The sequence below is a fragment of the Haliotis asinina genome, chromosome 1 (assembly GCF_037392515.1).
Source record: "Haliotis asinina isolate JCU_RB_2024 chromosome 1, JCU_Hal_asi_v2, whole genome shotgun sequence".
Classification (NCBI taxonomy): domain Eukaryota; kingdom Metazoa; phylum Mollusca; class Gastropoda; order Lepetellida; family Haliotidae; genus Haliotis; species Haliotis asinina.
Genome location: NC_090280.1, coordinates 95011435 through 95033994, shown reverse-complemented (window position 1 = coordinate 95033994; position 22560 = coordinate 95011435). Strand labels below are relative to the sequence as shown.

At 42.8% G+C, this 22560-nt stretch overlaps 34 non-coding genes across 34 annotated transcripts; all 34 read left to right on the top strand.

The window, feature by feature from the left end:
* The first annotated feature begins 422 nt into the window (after positions 1 to 422).
* On the top strand, positions 423 to 496 carry Trnai-aau (transfer RNA isoleucine (anticodon AAU)). The gene has a single exon. It is a non-coding gene; the product is annotated as a tRNA-Ile (tRNA).
* A 591-nt stretch (positions 497 to 1087) lies between these two features.
* On the top strand, positions 1088 to 1161 carry Trnai-aau (transfer RNA isoleucine (anticodon AAU)). The gene has a single exon. It is a non-coding gene; the product is annotated as a tRNA-Ile (tRNA).
* Positions 1162 to 1752: 591 nt separating this feature from the next.
* Positions 1753 to 1826, top strand: Trnai-aau (transfer RNA isoleucine (anticodon AAU)). The gene has a single exon. It is a non-coding gene; the product is annotated as a tRNA-Ile (tRNA).
* A 594-nt stretch (positions 1827 to 2420) lies between these two features.
* Positions 2421 to 2494, top strand: Trnai-aau (transfer RNA isoleucine (anticodon AAU)). Its single transcript has one exon. It is a non-coding gene; the product is annotated as a tRNA-Ile (tRNA).
* Positions 2495 to 3085: 591 nt separating this feature from the next.
* On the top strand, positions 3086 to 3159 carry Trnai-aau (transfer RNA isoleucine (anticodon AAU)). The gene has a single exon. It is a non-coding gene; the product is annotated as a tRNA-Ile (tRNA).
* Positions 3160 to 3750: 591 nt separating this feature from the next.
* On the top strand, positions 3751 to 3824 carry Trnai-aau (transfer RNA isoleucine (anticodon AAU)). The gene has a single exon. It is a non-coding gene; the product is annotated as a tRNA-Ile (tRNA).
* Positions 3825 to 4420: 596 nt separating this feature from the next.
* On the top strand, positions 4421 to 4494 carry Trnai-aau (transfer RNA isoleucine (anticodon AAU)). Its single transcript has one exon. It is a non-coding gene; the product is annotated as a tRNA-Ile (tRNA).
* Positions 4495 to 5090: 596 nt separating this feature from the next.
* Trnai-aau (transfer RNA isoleucine (anticodon AAU)) lies at positions 5091 to 5164 on the top strand. The gene has a single exon. It is a non-coding gene; the product is annotated as a tRNA-Ile (tRNA).
* Positions 5165 to 5755: 591 nt separating this feature from the next.
* Trnai-aau (transfer RNA isoleucine (anticodon AAU)) lies at positions 5756 to 5829 on the top strand. The gene has a single exon. It is a non-coding gene; the product is annotated as a tRNA-Ile (tRNA).
* Positions 5830 to 6425: 596 nt separating this feature from the next.
* Trnai-aau (transfer RNA isoleucine (anticodon AAU)) lies at positions 6426 to 6499 on the top strand. The gene has a single exon. It is a non-coding gene; the product is annotated as a tRNA-Ile (tRNA).
* Positions 6500 to 7095: 596 nt separating this feature from the next.
* Positions 7096 to 7169, top strand: Trnai-aau (transfer RNA isoleucine (anticodon AAU)). The gene has a single exon. It is a non-coding gene; the product is annotated as a tRNA-Ile (tRNA).
* A 591-nt stretch (positions 7170 to 7760) lies between these two features.
* Trnai-aau (transfer RNA isoleucine (anticodon AAU)) lies at positions 7761 to 7834 on the top strand. Its single transcript has one exon. It is a non-coding gene; the product is annotated as a tRNA-Ile (tRNA).
* A 596-nt stretch (positions 7835 to 8430) lies between these two features.
* Positions 8431 to 8504, top strand: Trnai-aau (transfer RNA isoleucine (anticodon AAU)). Its single transcript has one exon. It is a non-coding gene; the product is annotated as a tRNA-Ile (tRNA).
* Positions 8505 to 9095: 591 nt separating this feature from the next.
* On the top strand, positions 9096 to 9169 carry Trnai-aau (transfer RNA isoleucine (anticodon AAU)). The gene has a single exon. It is a non-coding gene; the product is annotated as a tRNA-Ile (tRNA).
* A 596-nt stretch (positions 9170 to 9765) lies between these two features.
* Positions 9766 to 9839, top strand: Trnai-aau (transfer RNA isoleucine (anticodon AAU)). Its single transcript has one exon. It is a non-coding gene; the product is annotated as a tRNA-Ile (tRNA).
* Positions 9840 to 10435: 596 nt separating this feature from the next.
* Positions 10436 to 10509, top strand: Trnai-aau (transfer RNA isoleucine (anticodon AAU)). Its single transcript has one exon. It is a non-coding gene; the product is annotated as a tRNA-Ile (tRNA).
* A 591-nt stretch (positions 10510 to 11100) lies between these two features.
* On the top strand, positions 11101 to 11174 carry Trnai-aau (transfer RNA isoleucine (anticodon AAU)). Its single transcript has one exon. It is a non-coding gene; the product is annotated as a tRNA-Ile (tRNA).
* A 594-nt stretch (positions 11175 to 11768) lies between these two features.
* On the top strand, positions 11769 to 11842 carry Trnai-aau (transfer RNA isoleucine (anticodon AAU)). Its single transcript has one exon. It is a non-coding gene; the product is annotated as a tRNA-Ile (tRNA).
* Positions 11843 to 12433: 591 nt separating this feature from the next.
* On the top strand, positions 12434 to 12507 carry Trnai-aau (transfer RNA isoleucine (anticodon AAU)). Its single transcript has one exon. It is a non-coding gene; the product is annotated as a tRNA-Ile (tRNA).
* A 596-nt stretch (positions 12508 to 13103) lies between these two features.
* On the top strand, positions 13104 to 13177 carry Trnai-aau (transfer RNA isoleucine (anticodon AAU)). Its single transcript has one exon. It is a non-coding gene; the product is annotated as a tRNA-Ile (tRNA).
* A 591-nt stretch (positions 13178 to 13768) lies between these two features.
* On the top strand, positions 13769 to 13842 carry Trnai-aau (transfer RNA isoleucine (anticodon AAU)). The gene has a single exon. It is a non-coding gene; the product is annotated as a tRNA-Ile (tRNA).
* Positions 13843 to 14438: 596 nt separating this feature from the next.
* Positions 14439 to 14512, top strand: Trnai-aau (transfer RNA isoleucine (anticodon AAU)). The gene has a single exon. It is a non-coding gene; the product is annotated as a tRNA-Ile (tRNA).
* A 596-nt stretch (positions 14513 to 15108) lies between these two features.
* On the top strand, positions 15109 to 15182 carry Trnai-aau (transfer RNA isoleucine (anticodon AAU)). The gene has a single exon. It is a non-coding gene; the product is annotated as a tRNA-Ile (tRNA).
* A 591-nt stretch (positions 15183 to 15773) lies between these two features.
* Trnai-aau (transfer RNA isoleucine (anticodon AAU)) lies at positions 15774 to 15847 on the top strand. The gene has a single exon. It is a non-coding gene; the product is annotated as a tRNA-Ile (tRNA).
* Positions 15848 to 16443: 596 nt separating this feature from the next.
* On the top strand, positions 16444 to 16517 carry Trnai-aau (transfer RNA isoleucine (anticodon AAU)). Its single transcript has one exon. It is a non-coding gene; the product is annotated as a tRNA-Ile (tRNA).
* A 591-nt stretch (positions 16518 to 17108) lies between these two features.
* Trnai-aau (transfer RNA isoleucine (anticodon AAU)) lies at positions 17109 to 17182 on the top strand. The gene has a single exon. It is a non-coding gene; the product is annotated as a tRNA-Ile (tRNA).
* Positions 17183 to 17773: 591 nt separating this feature from the next.
* On the top strand, positions 17774 to 17847 carry Trnai-aau (transfer RNA isoleucine (anticodon AAU)). The gene has a single exon. It is a non-coding gene; the product is annotated as a tRNA-Ile (tRNA).
* A 596-nt stretch (positions 17848 to 18443) lies between these two features.
* Positions 18444 to 18517, top strand: Trnai-aau (transfer RNA isoleucine (anticodon AAU)). Its single transcript has one exon. It is a non-coding gene; the product is annotated as a tRNA-Ile (tRNA).
* Positions 18518 to 19113: 596 nt separating this feature from the next.
* On the top strand, positions 19114 to 19187 carry Trnai-aau (transfer RNA isoleucine (anticodon AAU)). Its single transcript has one exon. It is a non-coding gene; the product is annotated as a tRNA-Ile (tRNA).
* A 591-nt stretch (positions 19188 to 19778) lies between these two features.
* On the top strand, positions 19779 to 19852 carry Trnai-aau (transfer RNA isoleucine (anticodon AAU)). The gene has a single exon. It is a non-coding gene; the product is annotated as a tRNA-Ile (tRNA).
* Positions 19853 to 20443: 591 nt separating this feature from the next.
* On the top strand, positions 20444 to 20517 carry Trnai-aau (transfer RNA isoleucine (anticodon AAU)). The gene has a single exon. It is a non-coding gene; the product is annotated as a tRNA-Ile (tRNA).
* Positions 20518 to 21113: 596 nt separating this feature from the next.
* On the top strand, positions 21114 to 21187 carry Trnai-aau (transfer RNA isoleucine (anticodon AAU)). The gene has a single exon. It is a non-coding gene; the product is annotated as a tRNA-Ile (tRNA).
* Positions 21188 to 21783: 596 nt separating this feature from the next.
* Trnai-aau (transfer RNA isoleucine (anticodon AAU)) lies at positions 21784 to 21857 on the top strand. Its single transcript has one exon. It is a non-coding gene; the product is annotated as a tRNA-Ile (tRNA).
* A 591-nt stretch (positions 21858 to 22448) lies between these two features.
* Trnai-aau (transfer RNA isoleucine (anticodon AAU)) lies at positions 22449 to 22522 on the top strand. The gene has a single exon. It is a non-coding gene; the product is annotated as a tRNA-Ile (tRNA).
* The last annotated feature ends 38 nt before the right edge of the window (positions 22523 to 22560 follow it).

Below are 22560 nucleotides of genomic sequence, written 5' to 3'. Positions count from 1 at the left end.
GACTAGCACAGAGAAGGAGTGTGTTCCTTCGCATAGTCGTGTGTATATATATACATATGTATAGGTTTTTTTCTGGTTCATCCTTTTCCCTTTCTATTCTCATTGGTGAATAGTTCAATGTTCTAGTGGAAGACAACGTAAAAGTGCCAAGTTCCTTATATTTCTATCCAAGCCGTCAGAGGGCAAGGGTGTTTGTGAAGTTTTGCATGATACTTAGCTTCCGAAAAAGACGTGACCATATTTTGCGGACACATGTGTGATGTGTGTGCGTGTGTGGTGTAAGCAATCCATTTGCACATAAAGACAAGTGCCCAGTACACGTGCATACATGTGTCGACCATGTTGCTTAACCGACAAGCTCAGCTTGTCAGGGCCTTGTGGAAGGCGAATGTCTTGCTTGTTATTCCCATGGTTGTTAAGATGGCCGATTAGCTCAGTTGGTTAGAGCGCCGTGCTAATAACGCGGATGTCATGGGTTCGAGCCCCATATTGGCCACGAAAGTTTTTGATGTTTTGCAGTGCATTATTTCTCAGAAATGGCCGTTTGTGTCTCTTTCCAGCATTTCCTGTTCTGAATGAGTTGGTGTTGAGACGCATATGAAGACTTTTCCGGGATATAGCATATCTGATTTGCATTTCATTTTGAAACTTGAGCACCCAGTATAATAGACTAGCACAGAGAAGGAGTGTCTTCCTTCGCATAGCCGTGTGTATATATATACATATGTATAGGTTTTCTGGTTCATCCTTTTCCCTTTCTATTCTCATTGGTGAATAGTTCAATGTTCTAGTGGAAGACAACGTAAAAGTGCCAAGTTCCTTATATTTCTATCCAAGCCGTCAGAGGGCAAGGGTGTTTGTGAAGTTTTGCATGATACTTAGCTTCCGAAAAAGACGTGACCATATTTTGCGGACACATGTGTGATGTGTGTGCGTGTGTGGTGTAAGCAATCCATTTGCACATAAAGACAAGTGCCCAGTACACGTGCATACATGTGTCGACCATGTTGCTTAACCGACAAGCTCAGCTTGTCAGGGCCTTGTGGAAGGCGAATGTCTTGCTTGTTATTCCCATGGTTGTTAAGATGGCCGATTAGCTCAGTTGGTTAGAGCGCCGTGCTAATAACGCGGATGTCATGGGTTCGAGCCCCATATTGGCCACGAAAGTTTTTGATGTTTTGCAGTGCATTATTTCTCAGAAATGGCCGTTTGTGTCTCTTTCCAGCATTTCCTGTTCTGAATGAGTTGGTGTTGAGACGCATATGAAGACTTTTCCGGGATATAGCATATCTGATTTGCATTTCATTTTGAAACTTGAGCACCCAGTATAATAGACTAGCACAGAGAAGGAGTGTCTTCCTTCGCATAGCCGTGTGTATATATATACATATGTATAGGTTTTCTGGTTCATCCTTTTCCCTTTCTATTCTCATTGGTGAATAGTTCAATGTTCTTGTGGAAGACTACGTCAAAGTGCCAAGTTCCTTATATTTCTATCCAAGCCGTCAGAGGGCAAGGGTGTTTGTGAAGATTTGCATGATACTTAGCTTCCGAAAAAGAAGTGACCATATTTTGCGGACACATGTGTGATGTGTGTGCGTGTGTGGTGTAAGCAATCCATTTGCACACAAAGACAAGTGCCCAGTACACGTGCATACATGTGTCGACCATGTTGCTTAACCGACAAGCTCAGCTTGTCAGGGCCTTGTGGAAGGCGAATGTCTTGCTTATTATTCCCATGGTTGTTAAGATGGCCGATTAGCTCAGTTGGTTAGAGCGCCGTGCTAATAACGCGGATGTCATGGGTTCGAGCCCCATATTGGCCACGAAAGTTTTTGATGTTTTGCAATGCATTATTTCTCACAAATGGCCGTTTGTGTCTCTTTCCAGTATTTCCTGTTCTGAATGAGTTGGTGTTGAGACGCATATGAAGACTTTTCCGGGATATAGCATATCTGATTTGCATTTCATTTTGAAACTTGAGCACCCAGTATAATAGACTAGCACAGAGAAGGAGTGTGTTCCTTCGCATAGTCGTGTGTATATATATACATATGTATAGGTTTTTTTCTGGTTCATCCTTTTCCCTTTCTATTCTCATTGGTGAATAGTTCAATGTTCTAGTGGAAGACAACGTAAAAGTGCCAAGTTCCTTATATTTCTATCCAAGCCGTCAGAGGGCAAGGGTGTTTGTGAAGTTTTGCATGATACTTAGCTTCCGAAAAAGACGTGACCATATTTTGCGGACACATGTGTGATGTGTGTGCGTGTGTGGTGTAAGCAATCCATTTGCACATAAAGACAAGTGCCCAGTACACGTGCATACATGTGTCGACCATGTTGCTTAACCGACAAGCTCAGCTTGTCAGGGCCTTGTGGAAGGCGAATGTCTTGCTTGTTATTCCCATGGTTGTTAAGATGGCCGATTAGCTCAGTTGGTTAGAGCGCCGTGCTAATAACGCGGATGTCATGGGTTCGAGCCCCATATTGGCCACGAAAGTTTTTGATGTTTTGCAGTGCATTATTTCTCAGAAATGGCCGTTTGTGTCTCTTTCCAGCATTTCCTGTTCTGAATGAGTTGGTGTTGAGACGCATATGAAGACTTTTCCGGGATATAGCATATCTGATTTGCATTTCATTTTGAAACTTGAGCACCCAGTATAATAGACTAGCACAGAGAAGGAGTGTCTTCCTTCGCATAGCCGTGTGTATATATATACATATGTATAGGTTTTCTGGTTCATCCTTTTCCCTTTCTATTCTCATTGGTGAATAGTTCAATGTTCTAGTGGAAGACAACGTAAAAGTGCCAAGTTCCTTATATTTCTATCCAAGCCGTCAGAGGGCAAGGGTGTTTGTGAAGTTTTGCATGATACTTAGCTTCCGAAAAAGACGTGACCATATTTTGCGGACACATGTGTGATGTGTGTGCGTGTGTGGTGTAAGCAATCCATTTGCACATAAAGACAAGTGCCCAGTACACGTGCATACATGTGTCGACCATGTTGCTTAACCGACAAGCTCAGCTTGTCAGGGCCTTGTGGAAGGCGAATGTCTTGCTTGTTATTCCCATGGTTGTTAAGATGGCCGATTAGCTCAGTTGGTTAGAGCGCCGTGCTAATAACGCGGATGTCATGGGTTCGAGCCCCATATTGGCCACGAAAGTTTTTGATGTTTTGCAGTGCATTATTTCTCAGAAATGGCCGTTTGTGTCTCTTTCCAGCATTTCCTGTTCTGAATGAGTTGGTGTTGAGACGCATATGAAGACTTTTCCGGGATATAGCATATCTGATTTGCATTTCATTTTGAAACTTGAGCACCCAGTATAATAGACTAGCACAGAGAAGGAGTGTCTTCCTTCGCATAGCCGTGTGTATATATATACATATGTATAGGTTTTCTGGTTCATCCTTTTCCCTTTCTATTCTCATTGGTGAATAGTTCAATGTTCTTGTGGAAGACTACGTCAAAGTGCCAAGTTCCTTATATTTCTATCCAAGCCGTCAGAGGGCAAGGGTGTTTGTGAAGATTTGCATGATACTTAGCTTCCGAAAAAGAGGTGACCATATTTTGCGGACACATGTGTGATGTGTGTGCGTGTGTGGCGTAAGCAATCCATTTGCACACAAAGACAAGTGGCCAGTACACGTGCATACATGTGTCGACCATGTTGCTTAACCGACAAGCTCAGCTTGTCAGTTCCTTGTGGAAGGCGAATGTCTTGCTTATTATTCCCATGGTTGTTAAGATGGCCGATTAGCTCAGTTGGTTAGAGCGCCGTGCTAATAACGCGGATGTCATGGGTTCGAGCCCCATATTGGCCACGAAAGTTTTTGATGTTTTGCAATGCATTATTTCTCACAAATGGCCGTTTGTGTCTCTTTCCAGTATTTCCTGTTCTGAATGAGTTGGTGTTGAGACGCATATGAAGGCTTTTCCGGGATATAGCATATCTGATTTGCATTTCATTTTGAAACTTGAGCACCCAGTATAATAGACTAGCACAGAGAAGGAGTGTGTTCCTTCGCATAGTCGTGTGTATATATATACATATGTATAGGTTTTTTTCTGGTTCATCCTTTTCCCTTTCTATTCTCATTGGTGAATAGTTCAATGTTCTAGTGGAAGACAACGTAAAAGTGCCAAGTTCCTTATATTTCTATCCAAGCCGTCAGAGGGCAAGGGTGTTTGTGAAGTTTTGCATGATACTTAGCTTCCGAAAAAGAGGTGACCATATTTTGCGGACACATGTGTGATGTGTGTGTGCGTGTGTGGTGTAAGCAATCCATTTGCACACAAAGACAAGTGCCCAGTACACGTGCATACATGTGTCGACCATGTTGCTTAACCGACAAGCTCAGCTTGTCAGGGCCTTGTGGAAGGCGAATGTCTTGCTTGTTATTCCCATGGTTGTTAGGATGGCCGATTAGCTCAGTTGGTTAGAGCGCCGTGCTAATAACGCGGATGTCATGGGTTCGAGCCCCATATTGGCCACGAAAGTTTTTGATGTTTTGCAATGCAATATTTCTCACAAATGGCCGTTTGTGTCTCTTTCCAGTATTTCCTGTTCTGAATGAGTTGGTGTTGAGACGCATATGAAGACTTTTCCGGGATATAGCATATCTGATTTGCATTTCATTTTGAAACTTGAGCACCCAGTATAATAGACTAGCACAGAGAAGGAGTGTGTTCCTTCGCATAGTCGTGTGTATATATATACATATGTATAGGTTTTTTTCTGGTTCATCCTTTTCCCTTTCTATTCTCATTGGTGAATAGTTCAATGTTCTAGTGGAAGACAACGTAAAAGTGCCAAGTTCCTTATATTTCTATCCAAGCCGTCAGAGGGCAAGGGTGTTTGTGAAGTTTTGCATGATACTTAGCTTCCGAAAAAGAGGTGACCATATTTTGCGGACACATGTGTGATGTGTGTGTGCGTGTGTGGTGTAAGCAATCCATTTGCACAGAAAGACAAGTGCCCAGTACACGTGCATACATGTGTCGACCATGTTGCTTAACCGACAAGCTCAGCTTGTCAGGGCCTTGTGGAAGGCGAATGTCTTGCTTGTTATTCCCATGGTTGTTAGGATGGCCGATTAGCTCAGTTGGTTAGAGCGCCGTGCTAATAACGCGGATGTCATGGGTTCGAGCCCCATATTGGCCACGAAAGTTTTTGATGTTTTGCAATGCAATATTTCTCACAAATGGCCGTTTGTGTCTCTTTCCAGTATTTCCTGTTCTGAATGAGTTGGTGTTGAGACGCATATGAAGACTTTTCCGGGATATAGCATATCTGATTTGCATTTCATTTTGAAACTTGAGCACCCAGTATAATAGACTAGCACAGAGAAGGAGTGTCTTCCTTCGCATAGTCGTGTGTATATATATACATATGTATAGGTTTTCTGGTTCATCCTTTTCCCTTTCTATTCTCATTGGTGAATAGTTCAATGTTCTTGTGGAAGACTACGTCAAAGTGCCAAGTTCCTTATATTTCTATCCAAGCCGTCAGAGGGCAAGGGTGTTTGTGAAGATTTGCATGATACTTAGCTTCCGAAAAAGAGGTGACCATATTTTGCTGACACATGTGTGATGTGTGTGCGTGTGTGGCGTAAGCAATCCATTTGCACACAAAGACAAGTGGCCAGTACACGTGCATACATGTGTCGACCATGTTGCTTAACCGACAAGCTCAGCTTGTCAGGGCCTTGTGGAAGGCGAATGTCTTGCTTATTATTCCCATGGTTGTTAAGATGGCCGATTAGCTCAGTTGGTTAGAGCGCCGTGCTAATAACGCGGATGTCATGGGTTCGAGCCCCATATTGGCCACGAAAGTTTTTGATGTTTTGCAATGCATTATTTCTCACAAATGGCCGTTTGTGTCTCTTTCCAGTATTTCCTGTTCTGAATGAGTTGGTGTTGAGACGCATATGAAGGCTTTTCCGGGATATAGCATATCTGATTTGCATTTCATTTTGAAACTTGAGCACCCAGTATAATAGACTAGCACAGAGAAGGAGTGTGTTCCTTCGCATAGTCGTGTGTATATATATACATATGTATAGGTTTTTTTCTGGTTCATCCTTTTCCCTTTCTATTCTCATTGGTGAATAGTTCAATGTTCTAGTGGAAGACAACGTAAAAGTGCCAAGTTCCTTATATTTCTATCCAAGCCGTCAGAGGGCAAGGGTGTTTGTGAAGTTTTGCATGATACTTAGCTTCCGAAAAAGAGGTGACCATATTTTGCGGACACATGTGTGATGTGTGTGTGCGTGTGTGGTGTAAGCAATCCATTTGCACACAAAGACAAGTGCCCAGTACACGTGCATACATGTGTCGACCATGTTGCTTAACCGACAAGCTCAGCTTGTCAGGGCCTTGTGGAAGGCGAATGTCTTGCTTGTTATTCCCATGGTTGTTAGGATGGCCGATTAGCTCAGTTGGTTAGAGCGCCGTGCTAATAACGCGGATGTCATGGGTTCGAGCCCCATATTGGCCACGAAAGTTTTTGATGTTTTGCAATGCAATATTTCTCACAAATGGCCGTTTGTGTCTCTTTCCAGTATTTCCTGTTCTGAATGAGTTGGTGTTGAGACGCATATGAAGGCTTTTCCGGGATATAGCATATCTGATTTGCATTTCATTTTGAAACTTGAGCACCCAGTATAATAGACTAGCACAGAGAAGGAGTGTGTTCCTTCGCATAGTCGTGTGTATATATATACATATGTATAGGTTTTTTTCTGGTTCATCCTTTTCCCTTTCTATTCTCATTGGTGAATAGTTCAATGTTCTTGTGGAAGACAACGTAAAAGTGCCAAGTTCCTTATATTTCTATCCAAGCCGTCAGAGGGCAAGGGTGTTTGTGAAGTTTTGCATGATACTTAGCTTCCGAAAAAGAGGTGACCATATTTTGCGGACACATGTGTGATGTGTGTGTGCGTGTGTGGTGTAAGCAATCCATTTGCACACAAAGACAAGTGCCCAGTACACGTGCATACATGTGTCGACCATGTTGCTTAACCGACAAGCTCAGCTTGTCAGGGCCTTGTGGAAGGCGAATGTCTTGCTTGTTATTCCCATGGTTGTTAGGATGGCCGATTAGCTCAGTTGGTTAGAGCGCCGTGCTAATAACGCGGATGTCATGGGTTCGAGCCCCATATTGGCCACGAAAGTTTTTGATGTTTTGCAATGCAATATTTCTCACAAATGGCCGTTTGTGTCTCTTTCCAGTATTTCCTGTTCTGAATGAGTTGGTGTTGAGACGCATATGAAGACTTTTCCGGGATATAGCATATCTGATTTGCATTTCATTTTGAAACTTGAGCACCCAGTATAATAGACTAGCACAGAGAAGGAGTGTCTTCCTTCGCATAGTCGTGTGTATATATATACATATGTATAGGTTTTCTGGTTCATCCTTTTCCCTTTCTATTCTCATTGGTGAATAGTTCAATGTTCTTGTGGAAGACTACGTCAAAGTGCCAAGTTCCTTATATTTCTATCCAAGCCGTCAGAGGGCAAGGGTGTTTGTGAAGATTTGCATGATACTTATCTTCCGAAAAAGAGGTGACCATATTTTGCGGACACATGTGTGATGTGTGTGCGTGTGTGGCGTAAGCAATCCATTTGCACACAAAGACAAGTGCCCAGTACACGTGCATACATGTGTCGACCATGTTGCTTAACCGACAAGCTCAGCTTGTCAGGGCCTTGTGGAAGGCGAATGTCTTGCTTATTATTCCCATGGTTGTTAAGATGGCCGATTAGCTCAGTTGGTTAGAGCGCCGTGCTAATAACGCGGATGTCATGGGTTCGAGCCCCATATTGGCCACGAAAGTTTTTGATGTTTTGCAATGCATTATTTCTCACAAATGGCCGTTTGTGTCTCTTTCCAGTATTTCCTGTTCTGAATGAGTTGGTGTTGACACGCATATGAAGGCTTTTCCGGGATATAGCATATCTGATTTGCATTTCATTTTGAAACTTGAGCACCCAGTATAATAGACTAGCACAGAGAAGGAGTGTGTTCCTTCGCATAGTCGTGTGTATATATATACATATGTATAGGTTTTTTTCTGGTTCATCCTTTTCCCTTTCTATTCTCATTGGTGAATAGTTCAATGTTCTAGTGGAAGACAACGTAAAAGTGCCAAGTTCCTTATATTTCTATCCAAGCCGTCAGAGGGCAAGGGTGTTTGTGAAGTTTTGCATGATACTTAGCTTCCGAAAAAGAGGTGACCATATTTTGCGGACACATGTGTGATGTGTGTGTGCGTGTGTGGTGTAAGCAATCCATTTGCACAGAAAGACAAGTGCCCAGTACACGTGCATACATGTGTCGACCATGTTGCTTAACCGACAAGCTCAGCTTGTCAGGGCCTTGTGGAAGGCGAATGTCTTGCTTGTTATTCCCATGGTTGTTAGGATGGCCGATTAGCTCAGTTGGTTAGAGCGCCGTGCTAATAACGCGGATGTCATGGGTTCGAGCCCCATATTGGCCACGAAAGTTTTTGATGTTTTGCAATGCAATATTTCTCACAAATGGCCGTTTGTGTCTCTTTCCAGTATTTCCTGTTCTGAATGAGTTGGTGTTGAGACGCATATGAAGACTTTTCCGGGATATAGCATATCTGATTTGCATTTCATTTTGAAACTTGAGCACCCAGTATAATAGACTAGCACAGAGAAGGAGTGTCTTCCTTCGCATAGTCGTGTGTATATATATACATATGTATAGGTTTTCTGGTTCATCCTTTTCCCTTTCTATTCTCATTGGTGAATAGTTCAATGTTCTTGTGGAAGACTACGTCAAAGTGCCAAGTTCCTTATATTTCTATCCAAGCCGTCAGAGGGCAAGGGTGTTTGTGAAGATTTGCATGATACTTAGCTTCCGAAAAAGAGGTGACCATATTTTGCTGACACATGTGTGATGTGTGTGCGTGTGTGGCGTAAGCAATCCATTTGCACACAAAGACAAGTGGCCAGTACACGTGCATACATGTGTCGACCATGTTGCTTAACCGACAAGCTCAGCTTGTCAGGGCCTTGTGGAAGGCGAATGTCTTGCTTATTATTCCCATGGTTGTTAAGATGGCCGATTAGCTCAGTTGGTTAGAGCGCCGTGCTAATAACGCGGATGTCATGGGTTCGAGCCCCATATTGGCCACGAAAGTTTTTGATGTTTTGCAATGCATTATTTCTCACAAATGGCCGTTTGTGTCTCTTTCCAGTATTTCCTGTTCTGAATGAGTTGGTGTTGAGACGCATATGAAGGCTTTTCCGGGATATAGCATATCTGATTTGCATTTCATTTTGAAACTTGAGCACCCAGTATAATAGACTAGCACAGAGAAGGAGTGTGTTCCTTCGCATAGTCGTGTGTATATATATACATATGTATAGGTTTTTTTCTGGTTCATCCTTTTCCCTTTCTATTCTCATTGGTGAATAGTTCAATGTTCTAGTGGAAGACAACGTAAAAGTGCCAAGTTCCTTATATTTCTATCCAAGCCGTCAGAGGGCAAGGGTGTTTGTGAAGTTTTGCATGATACTTAGCTTCCGAAAAAGAGGTGACCATATTTTGCGGACACATGTGTGATGTGTGTGTGCGTGTGTGGTGTAAGCAATCCATTTGCACACAAAGACAAGTGCCCAGTACACGTGCATACATGTGTCGACCATGTTGCTTAACCGACAAGCTCAGCTTGTCAGGGCCTTGTGGAAGGCGAATGTCTTGCTTGTTATTCCCATGGTTGTTAGGATGGCCGATTAGCTCAGTTGGTTAGAGCGCCGTGCTAATAACGCGGATGTCATGGGTTCGAGCCCCATATTGGCCACGAAAGTTTTTGATGTTTTGCAATGCAATATTTCTCACAAATGGCCGTTTGTGTCTCTTTCCAGTATTTCCTGTTCTGAATGAGTTGGTGTTGAGACGCATATGAAGGCTTTTCCGGGATATAGCATATCTGATTTGCATTTCATTTTGAAACTTGAGCACCCAGTATAATAGACTAGCACAGAGAAGGAGTGTGTTCCTTCGCATAGTCGTGTGTATATATATACATATGTATAGGTTTTTTTCTGGTTCATCCTTTTCCCTTTCTATTCTCATTGGTGAATAGTTCAATGTTCTTGTGGAAGACAACGTAAAAGTGCCAAGTTCCTTATATTTCTATCCAAGCCGTCAGAGGGCAAGGGTGTTTGTGAAGTTTTGCATGATACTTAGCTTCCGAAAAAGAGGTGACCATATTTTGCGGACACATGTGTGATGTGTGTGTGCGTGTGTGGTGTAAGCAATCCATTTGCACACAAAGACAAGTGCCCAGTACACGTGCATACATGTGTCGACCATGTTGCTTAACCGACAAGCTCAGCTTGTCAGGGCCTTGTGGAAGGCGAATGTCTTGCTTGTTATTCCCATGGTTGTTAGGATGGCCGATTAGCTCAGTTGGTTAGAGCGCCGTGCTAATAACGCGGATGTCATGGGTTCGAGCCCCATATTGGCCACGAAAGTTTTTGATGTTTTGCAATGCAATATTTCTCACAAATGGCCGTTTGTGTCTCTTTCCAGTATTTCCTGTTCTGAATGAGTTGGTGTTGAGACGCATATGAAGACTTTTCCGGGATATAGCATATCTGATTTGCATTTCATTTTGAAACTTGAGCACCCAGTATAATAGACTAGCACAGAGAAGGAGTGTCTTCCTTCGCATAGTCGTGTGTATATATATACATATGTATAGGTTTTCTGGTTCATCCTTTTCCCTTTCTATTCTCATTGGTGAATAGTTCAATGTTCTTGTGGAAGACTACGTCAAAGTGCCAAGTTCCTTATATTTCTATCCAAGCCGTCAGAGGGCAAGGGTGTTTGTGAAGATTTGCATGATACTTATCTTCCGAAAAAGAGGTGACCATATTTTGCGGACACATGTGTGATGTGTGTGCGTGTGTGGCGTAAGCAATCCATTTGCACACAAAGACAAGTGCCCAGTACACGTGCATACATGTGTCGACCATGTTGCTTAACCGACAAGCTCAGCTTGTCAGGGCCTTGTGGAAGGCGAATGTCTTGCTTATTATTCCCATGGTTGTTAAGATGGCCGATTAGCTCAGTTGGTTAGAGCGCCGTGCTAATAACGCGGATGTCATGGGTTCGAGCCCCATATTGGCCACGAAAGTTTTTGATGTTTTGCAATGCATTATTTCTCACAAATGGCCGTTTGTGTCTCTTTCCAGTATTTCCTGTTCTGAATGAGTTGGTGTTGACACGCATATGAAGGCTTTTCCGGGATATAGCATATCTGATTTGCATTTCATTTTGAAACTTGAGCACCCAGTATAATAGACTAGCACAGAGAAGGAGTGTGTTCCTTCGCATAGTCGTGTGTATATATATACATATGTATAGGTTTTTTTCTGGTTCATCCTTTTCCCTTTCTATTCTCATTGGTGAATAGTTCAATGTTCTTGTGGAAGACAACGTAAAAGTGCCAAGTTCCTTATATTTCTATCCAAGCCGTCAGAGGGCAAGGGTGTTTGTGAAGTTTTGCATGATACTTAGCTTCCGAAAAAGACGTGACCATATTTTGCGGACACATGTGTGATGTGTGTGCGTGTGTGGTGTAAGCAATCCATTTGCACATAAAGACAAGTGCCCAGTACACGTGCATACATGTGTCGACCATGTTGCTTAACCGACAAGCTCAGCTTGTCAGGGCCTTGTGGAAGGCGAATGTCTTGCTTGTTATTCCCATGGTTGTTAGGATGGCCGATTAGCTCAGTTGGTTAGAGCGCCGTGCTAATAACGCGGATGTCATGGGTTCGAGCCCCATATTGGCCACGAAAGTTTTTGATGTTTTGCAATGCATTATTTCTCAGAAATGGCCGTTTGTGTCTCTTTCCAGTATTTCCTGTTCTGAATGAGTTGGTGTTGAGACGCATATGAAGACTTTTCCGGGATATAGCATATCTGATTTGCATTTCATTTTGAAACTTGAGCACCCAGTATAATAGACTAGCACAGAGAAGGAGTGTCTTCCTTCGCATAGCCGTGTGTATATATATACATATGTATAGGTTTTCTGGTTCATCCTTTTCCCTTTCTATTCTCATTGGTGAATAGTTCAATGTTCTTGTGGAAGACTACGTCAAAGTGCCAAGTTCCTTATATTTCTATCCAAGCCGTCAGAGGGCAAGGGTGTTTGTGAAGATTTGCATGATATTTAGCTTCCGAAAAAGAGGTGACCATATTTTGCGGACACATGTGTGATGTGTGTGCGTGTGTGGCGTAAGCAATCCATTTGCACACAAAGACAAGTGGCCAGTACACGTGCATACATGTGTCGACCATGTTGCTTAACCGACAAGCTCAGCTTGTCAGGGCCTTGTGGAAGGCGAATGTCTTGCTTATTATTCCCATGGTTGTTAAGATGGCCGATTAGCTCAGTTGGTTAGAGCGCCGTGCTAATAACGCGGATGTCATGGGTTGGAGCCCCATATTGGCCACGAAAGTTTTTGATGTTTTGCAATGCATTATTTCTCACAAATGGCCGTTTGTGTCTCTTTCCAGTATTTCCTGTTCTGAATGAGTTGGTGTTGACACGCATATGAAGGCTTTTCCGGGATATAGCATATCTGATTTGCATTTCATTTTGAAACTTGAGCACCCAGTATAATAGACTAGCACAGAGAAGGAGTGTGTTCCTTCGCATAGTCGTGTGTATATATATACATATGTATAGGTTTTTTTCTGGTTCATCCTTTTCCCTTTCTATTCTCATTGGTGAATAGTTCAATGTTCTAGTGGAAGACAACGTAAAAGTGCCAAGTTCCTTATATTTCTATCCAAGCCGTCAGAGGGCAAGGGTGTTTGTGAAGTTTTGCATGATACTTAGCTTCCGAAAAAGAGGTGACCATATTTTGCGGACACATGTGTGATGTGTGTGTGCGTGTGTGGTGTAAGCAATCCATTTGCACACAAAGACAAGTGCCCAGTACACGTGCATACATGTGTCGACCATGTTGCTTAACCGACAAGCTCAGCTTGTCAGGGCCTTGTGGAAGGCGAATGTCTTGCTTGTTATTCCCATGGTTGTTAGGATGGCCGATTAGCTCAGTTGGTTAGAGCGCCGTGCTAATAACGCGGATGTCATGGGTTGGAGCCCCATATTGGCCACGAAAGTTTTTGATGTTTTGCAATGCATTATTTCTCACAAATGGCCGTTTGTGTCTCTTTCCAGTATTTCCTGTTCTGAATGAGTTGGTGTTGAGACGCATATGAAGACTTTTCCGGGATATAGCATATCTGATTTGCATTTCATTTTGAAACTTGAGCACCCAGTATAATAGACTAGCACAGAGAAGGAGTGTCTTCCTTCGCATAGCCGTGTGTATATATATACATATGTATAGGTTTTCTGGTTCATCCTTTTCCCTTTCTATTCTCATTGGTGAATAGTTCAATGTTCTTGTGGAAGACTACGTCAAAGTGCCAAGTTCCTTATATTTCTATCCAAGCCGTCAGAGGGCAAGGGTGTTTGTGAAGATTTGCATGATACTTATCTTCCGAAAAAGAGGTGACCATATTTTGCGGACACATGTGTGATGTGTGTGCGTGTGTGGCGTAAGCAATCCATTTGCACACAAAGACAAGTGCCCAGTACACGTGCATACATGTGTCGACCATGTTGCTTAACCGACAAGCTCAGCTTGTCAGGGCCTTGTGGAAGGCGAATGTCTTGCTTATTATTCCCATGGTTGTTAAGATGGCCGATTAGCTCAGTTGGTTAGAGCGCCGTGCTAATAACGCGGATGTCATGGGTTGGAGCCCCATATTGGCCACGAAAGTTTTTGATGTTTTGCAATGCATTATTTCTCACAAATGGCCGTTTGTGTCTCTTTCCAGTATTTCCTGTTCTGAATGAGTTGGTGTTGACACGCATATGAAGGCTTTTCCGGGATATAGCATATCTGATTTGCATTTCATTTTGAAACTTGAGCACCCAGTATAATAGACTAGCACAGAGAAGGAGTGTGTTCCTTCGCATAGTCGTGTGTATATATATACATATGTATAGGTTTTTTTCTGGTTCATCCTTTTCCCTTTCTATTCTCATTGGTGAATAGTTCAATGTTCTAGTGGAAGACAACGTAAAAGTGCCAAGTTCCTTATATTTCTATCCAAGCCGTCAGAGGGCAAGGGTGTTTGTGAAGTTTTGCATGATACTTAGCTTCCGAAAAAGAGGTGACCATATTTTGCGGACACATGTGTGATGTGTGTGTGCGTGTGTGGTGTAAGCAATCCATTTGCACACAAAGACAAGTGCCCAGTACACGTGCATACATGTGTCGACCATGTTGCTTAACCGACAAGCTCAGCTTGTCAGGGCCTTGTGGAAGGCGAATGTCTTGCTTGTTATTCCCATGGTTGTTAGGATGGCCGATTAGCTCAGTTGGTTAGAGCGCCGTGCTAATAACGCGGATGTCATGGGTTGGAGCCCCATATTGGCCACGAAAGTTTTTGATGTTTTGCAATGCATTATTTCTCACAAATGGCCGTTTGTGTCTCTTTCCAGTATTTCCTGTTCTGAATGAGTTGGTGTTGACACGCATATGAAGGCTTTTCCGGGATATAGCATATCTGATTTGCATTTCATTTTGAAACTTGAGCACCCAGTATAATAGACTAGCACAGAGAAGGAGTGTGTTCCTTCGCATAGTCGTGTGTATATATATACATATGTATAGGTTTTTTTCTGGTTCATCCTTTTCCCTTTCTATTCTCATTGGTGAATAGTTCAATGTTCTAGTGGAAGACAACGTAAAAGTGCCAAGTTCCTTATATTTCTATCCAAGCCGTCAGAGGGCAAGGGTGTTTGTGAAGTTTTGCATGATACTTAGCTTCCGAAAAAGAGGTGACCATATTTTGCGGACACATGTGTGATGTGTGTGTGCGTGTGTGGTGTAAGCAATCCATTTGCACACAAAGACAAGTGCCCAGTACACGTGCATACATGTGTCGACCATGTTGCTTAACCGACAAGCTCAGCTTGTCAGGGCCTTGTGGAAGGCGAATGTCTTGCTTGTTATTCCCATGGTTGTTAGGATGGCCGATTAGCTCAGTTGGTTAGAGCGCCGTGCTAATAACGCGGATGTCATGGGTTCGAGCCCCATATTGGCCACGAAAGTTTTTGATGTTTTGCAATGCATTATTTCTCACAAATGGCCGTTTGTGTCTCTTTCCAGTATTTCCTGTTCTGAATGAGTTGGTGTTGAGACGCATATGAAGACTTTTCCGGGATATAGCATATCTGATTTGCATTTCATTTTGAAACTTGAGCACCCAGTATAATAGACTAGCACAGAGAAGGAGTGTCTTCCTTCGCATAGCCGTGTGTATATATATACATATGTATAGGTTTTCTGGTTCATCCTTTTCCCTTTCTATTCTCATTGGTGAATAGTTCAATGTTCTTGTGGAAGACTACGTCAAAGTGCCAAGTTCCTTATATTTCTATCCAAGCCGTCAGAGGGCAAGGGTGTTTGTGAAGATTTGCATGATACTTATCTTCCGAAAAAGAGGTGACCATATTTTGCGGACACATGTGTGATGTGTGTGCGTGTGTGGCGTAAGCAATCCATTTGCACACAAAGACAAGTGCCCAGTACACGTGCATACATGTGTCGACCATGTTGCTTAACCGACAAGCTCAGCTTGTCAGGGCCTTGTGGAAGGCGAATGTCTTGCTTATTATTCCCATGGTTGTTAAGATGGCCGATTAGCTCAGTTGGTTAGAGCGCCGTGCTAATAACGCGGATGTCATGGGTTGGAGCCCCATATTGGCCACGAAAGTTTTTGATGTTTTGCAATGCATTATTTCTCACAAATGGCCGTTTGTGTCTCTTTCCAGTATTTCCTGTTCTGAATGAGTTGGTGTTGACACGCATATGAAGGCTTTTCCGGGATATAGCATATCTGATTTGCATTTCATTTTGAAACTTGAGCACCCAGTATAATAGACTAGCACAGAGAAGGAGTGTGTTCCTTCGCATAGTCGTGTGTATATATATACATATGTATAGGTTTTTTTCTGGTTCATCCTTTTCCCTTTCTATTCTCATTGGTGAATAGTTCAATGTTCTAGTGGAAGACAACGTAAAAGTGCCAAGTTCCTTATATTTCTATCCAAGCCGTCAGAGGGCAAGGGTGTTTGTGAAGTTTTGCATGATACTTAGCTTCCGAAAAAGAGGTGACCATATTTTGCGGACACATGTGTGATGTGTGTGTGCGTGTGTGGTGTAAGCAATCCATTTGCACACAAAGACAAGTGCCCAGTACACGTGCATACATGTGTCGACCATGTTGCTTAACCGACAAGCTCAGCTTGTCAGGGCCTTGTGGAAGGCGAATGTCTTGCTTGTTATTCCCATGGTTGTTAGGATGGCCGATTAGCTCAGTTGGTTAGAGCGCCGTGCTAATAACGCGGATGTCATGGGTTCGAGCCCCATATTGGCCACGAAAGTTTTTGATGTTTTGCAATGCAATATTTCTCACAAATGGCCGTTTGTGTCTCTTTCCAGTATTTCCTGTTCTGAATGAGTTGGTGTTGAGACGCATATGAAGACTTTTCCGGGATATAGCATATCTGATTTGCATTTCATTTTGAAACTTGAGCACCCAGTATAATAGACTAGCACAGAGAAGGAGTGTCTTCCTTCGCATAGTCGTGTGTATATATATACATATGTATAGGTTTTCTGGTTCATCCTTTTCCCTTTCTATTCTCATTGGTGAATAGTTCAATGTTCTTGTGGAAGACTACGTCAAAGTGCCAAGTTCCTTATATTTCTATCCAAGCCGTCAGAGGGCAAGGGTGTTTGTGAAGATTTGCATGATACTTAGCTTCCGAAAAAGAGGTGACCATATTTTGCTGACACATGTGTGATGTGTGTGCGTGTGTGGCGTAAGCAATCCATTTGCACACAAAGACAAGTGCCCAGTACACGTGCATACATGTGTCGACCATGTTGCTTAACCGACAAGCTCAGCTTGTCAGGGCCTTGTGGAAGGCGAATGTCTTGCTTATTATTCCCATGGTTGTTAAGATGGCCGAATAGCTCAGTTGGTTAGAGCGCCGTGCTAATAACGCGGATGTCATGGGTTCGAGCCCCATATTGGCCACGAAAGTTTTTGATGTTTTGCAGTGCAATATTTCTCACAAATGGCCGTTTGTGTCTCTTTCCAGTATTTCCTGTTCTGAATGAGTTGGTGTTGAGACGCATATGAAGACTTTTCCGGGATATAGCATATCTGATTTGCATTTCATTTTGAAACTTGAGCACCCAGTATAATAGACTAGCACAGAGAAGGAGTGTCTTCCTTCGCATAGCCGTGTGTATATATATACATATGTATAGGTTTTCTGGTTCATCCTTTTCCCTTTCTATTCTCATTGGTGAATAGTTCAATGTTCTTGTGGAAGACTACGTCAAAGTGCCAAGTTCCTTATATTTCTATCCAAGCCGTCAGAGGGCAAGGGTGTTTGTGAAGATTTGCATGATACTTAGCTTCCGAAAAAGAAGTGACCATATTTTGCTGACACATGTGTGATGTGTGTGCGTGTGTGGTGTAAGCAATCCATTTGCACATAAAGGCAAGTGGCCAGTACACGTGCATACATGTGTCGACCATGTTGCTTAACCGACAAGCTCAGCTTGTCAGGGCCTTGTGGAAGGCGAATGTGTTGCTTATTATTCCCATGGTTGTTAAGATGGCCGATTAGCTCAGTTGGTTAGAGCGCCGTGCTAATAACGCGGATGTCATGGGTTCGAGCCCCATATTGGCCACGAAAGTTTTTGATGTTTTGCAATGCATTATTTCTCACAAATGGCCGTTTGTGTCTCTTTCCAGTATTTCCTGTTCTGAATGAGTTGGTGTTGAGACGCATATGAAGGCTTTTCCGGGATATAGCATATCTGATTTGCATTTCATTTTGAAACTTGAGCACCCAGTATAATAGACTAGCACAGAGAAGGAGTGTCTTCCTTCGCATAGTCGTGTGTATATATATACATATGTATAGGTTTTTTTCTGGTTCATCCTTTTCCCTTTCTATTCTCATTGGTGAATAGTTCAATGTTCTAGTGGAAGACAACGTAAAAGTGCCAAGTTCCTTATATTTCTATCCAAGCCGTCAGAGGGCAAGGGTGTTTGTGAAGTTTTGCATGATACTTAGCTTCCGAAAAAGAGGTGACCATATTTTGCGGACACATGTGTGATGTGTGTGTGCGTGTGTGGTGTAAGCAATCCATTTGCACAGAAAGACAAGTGCCCAGTACACGTGCATACATGTGTCGACCATGTTGCTTAACCGACAAGCTCAGCTTGTCAGGGCCTTGTGGAAGGCGAATGTGTTGCTTATTATTCCCATGGTTGTTAAGATGGCCGATTAGCTCAGTTGGTTAGAGCGCCGTGCTAATAACGCGGATGTCATGGGTTCGAGCCCCATATTGGCCACGAAAGTTTTTGATGTTTTGCAATGCATTATTTCTCACAAATGGCCGTTTGTGTCTCTTTCCAGTATTTCCTGTTCTGAATGAGTTGGTGTTGAGACGCATATGAAGGCTTTTCCGGGATATAGCATATCTGATTTGCATTTCATTTTGAAACTTGAGCACCCAGTATAATAGACTAGCACAGAGAAGGAGTGTGTTCCTTCGCATAGTCGTGTGTATATATATACATATGTATAGGTTTTTTTCTGGTTCATCCTTTTCCCTTTCTATTCTCATTGGTGAATAGTTCAATGTTCTAGTGGAAGACAACGTAAAAGTGCCAAGTTCCTTATATTTCTATCCAAGCCGTCAGAGGGCAAGGGTGTTTGTGAAGTTTTGCATGATACTTAGCTTCCGAAAAAGAGGTGACCATATTTTGCGGACACATGTGTGATGTGTGTGTGCGTGTGTGGTGTAAGCAATCCATTTGCACACAAAGACAAGTGCCCAGTACACGTGCATACATGTGTCGACCATGTTGCTTAACCGACAAGCTCAGCTTGTCAGGGCCTTGTGGAAGGCGAATGTCTTGCTTGTTATTCCCATGGTTGTTAGGATGGCCGATTAGCTCAGTTGGTTAGAGCGCCGTGCTAATAACGCGGATGTCATGGGTTCGAGCCCCATATTGGCCACGAAAGTTTTTGATGTTTTGCAATGCAATATTTCTCACAAATGGCCGTTTGTGTCTCTTTCCAGTATTTCCTGTTCTGAATGAGTTGGTGTTGAGACGCATATGAAGACTTTTCCGGGATATAGCATATCTGATTTGCATTTCATTTTGAAACTTGAGCACCCAGTATAATAGACTAGCACAGAGAAGGAGTGTCTTCCTTCGCATAGTCGTGTGTATATATATACATATGTATAGGTTTTCTGGTTCATCCTTTTCCCTTTCTATTCTCATTGGTGAATAGTTCAATGTTCTTGTGGAAGACTACGTCAAAGTGCCAAGTTCCTTATATTTCTATCCAAGCCGTCAGAGGGCAAGGGTGTTTGTGAAGATTTGCATGATACTTAGCTTCCGAAAAAGAGGTGACCATATTTTGCTGACACATGTGTGATGTGTGTGCGTGTGTGGCGTAAGCAATCCATTTGCACACAAAGACAAGTGCCCAGTACACGTGCATACATGTGTCGACCATGTTGCTTAACCGACAAGCTCAGCTTGTCAGGGCCTTGTGGAAGGCGAATGTCTTGCTTATTATTCCCATGGTTGTTAAGATGGCCGATTAGCTCAGTTGGTTAGAGCGCCGTGCTAATAACGCGGATGTCATGGGTTCGAGCCCCATATTGGCCACGAAAGTTTTTGATGTTTTGCAGTACAATATTTCTCACAAATGGCCGTTTGTGTCTCTTTCCAGTATTTCCTGTTCTGAATGAGTTGGTGTTGAGACGCATATGAAGACTTTTCCGGGATATAGCATATCTGATTTGCATTTCATTTTGAAACTTGAGCACCCAGTATAATAGACTAGCACAGAGAAGGAGTGTCTTCCTTCGCATAGCCGTGTGTATATATATACATATGTATAGGTTTTCTGGTTCATCCTTTTCCCTTTCTATTCTCATTGGTGAATAGTTCAATGTTCTTGTGGAAGACTACGTCAAAGTGCCAAGTTCCTTATATTTCTATCCAAGCCGTCAGAGGGCAAGGGTGTTTGTGAAGATTTGCATGATACTTAGCTTCCGAAAAAGAAGTGACCATATTTTGCTGACACATGTGTGATGTGTGTGCGTGTGTGGTGTAAGCAATCCATTTGCACATAAAGGCAAGTGGCCAGTACACGTGCATACATGTGTCGACCATGTTGCTTAACCGACAAGCTCAGCTTGTCAGGGCCTTGTGGAAGGCGAATGTGTTGCTTATTATTCCCATGGTTGTTAAGATGGCCGATTAGCTCAGTTGGTTAGAGCGCCGTGCTAATAACGCGGATGTCATGGGTTCGAGCCCCATATTGGCCACGAAAGTTTTTGATGTTTTGCAATGCATTATTTCTCACAAATGGCCGTTTGTGTCTCTTTCCAGTATTTCCTGTTCTGAATGAGTTGGTGTTGACACGCATATGAAGGCTTTTCCGGGATATAGCATATCTGATTTGCATTTCATTTTGAAACTTGAGCACCCAGTATAATAGACTAGCACAGAGAAGGAGTGTCTTCCTTCGCATAGTCGTGTGTATATATATACATATGTATAGGTTTTTTTCTGGTTCATCCTTTTCCCTTTCTATTCTCATTGGTGAATAGTTCAATGTTCTAGTGGAAGACAACGTAAAAGTGCCAAGTTCCTTATATTTCTATCCAAGCCGTCAGAGGGCAAGGGTGTTTGTGAAGTTTTGCATGATACTTAGCTTCCGAAAAAGAGGTGACCATATTTTGCGGACACATGTGTGATGTGTGTGTGCGTGTGTGGTGTAAGCAATCCATTTGCACAGAAAGACAAGTGCCCAGTACACGTGCATACATGTGTCGACCATGTTGCTTAACCGACAAGCTCAGCTTGTCAGGGCCTTGTGGAAGGCGAATGTGTTGCTTATTATTCCCATGGTTGTTAAGATGGCCGATTAGCTCAGTTGGTTAGAGCGCCGTGCTAATAACGCGGATGTCATGGGTTCGAGCCCCATATTGGCCACGAAAGTTTTTGATGTTTTGCAATGCATTATTTCTCACAAATGGCCGTTTGTGTCTCTTTCCAGTATTTCCTGTTCTGAATGAGTTGGTGTTGAGACGCATATGAAGGCTTTTCCTGGATATAGCATATCTGATTTGCATTTCATTTTGAAACTTGAGCACCCAGTATAATAGACTAGCACAGAGAAGGAGTGTGTTCCTTCGCATAGTCGTGTGTATATATATACATATGTATAGGTTTTTTTCTGGTTCATCCTTTTCCCTTTCTATTCTCATTGGTGAATAGTTCAATGTTCTAGTGGAAGACAACGTAAAAGTGCCAAGTTCCTTATATTTCTATCCAAGCCGTCAGAGGGCAAGGGTGTTTGTGAAGTTTTGCATGATACTTAGCTTCCGAAAAAGAGGTGACCATATTTTGCGGACACATGTGTGATGTGTGTGTGCGTGTGTGGTGTAAGCAATCCATTTGCACACAAAGACAAGTGCCCAGTACACGTGCATACATGTGTCGACCATGTTGCTTAACCGACAAGCTCAGCTTGTCAGGGCCTTGTGGAAGGCGAATGTCTTGCTTGTTATTCCCATGGTTGTTAAGATGGCCGATTAGCTCAGTTGGTTAGAGCGCCGTGCTAATAACGCGGATGTCATGGGTTCGAGCCCCATATTGGCCACGAAAGTTTTTGATGTTTTGCAATGCAATATTTCTCACAAATGGCCGTTTGTGTCTCTTTCCAGTATTTCCTGTTCTGAATGAGTTGGTGTTGAGACGCATATGAAGACTTTTCCGGGATATAGCATATCTGATTTGCATTTCATTTTGAAACTTGAGCACCCAGTATAATAGACTAGCACAGAGAAGGAGTGTCTTCCTTCACATAGCCGTGTGTATATATATACATATGTATAGGTTTTCTGGTTCATCCTTTTCCCTTTCCATTCTCATTGGTGAATAGTTCAATGTTCTTGTGGAAGACTACGTCAAAGTGCCAAGTTCCTTATATTTCTATCCAAGCCGTCAGAGGGCAAGGGTGTTTGTGAAGATTTGCATGATACTTAGCTTCCGAAAAAGAGGTGACCATATTTTGCGGACACATGTGTGATGTGTGTGCGTGTGTGGTGTAAGCAATCCATTTGCACACAAAGACAAGTGCCCAGTACACGTGCATACATGTGTCGACCATGTTGCTTAACCGACAAGCTCAGCTTGTCAGGGCCTTGTGGAAGGCGAATGTCTTGCTTATTATTCCCATGGTTGTTAAGATGGCCGATTAGCTCAGTTGGTTAGAGCGCCGTGCTAATAACGCGGATGTCATGGGTTCGAGCCCCTTATTGGCCACGAAAGTTTTTGATGTTTTGCAATGCAATATTTCTCAC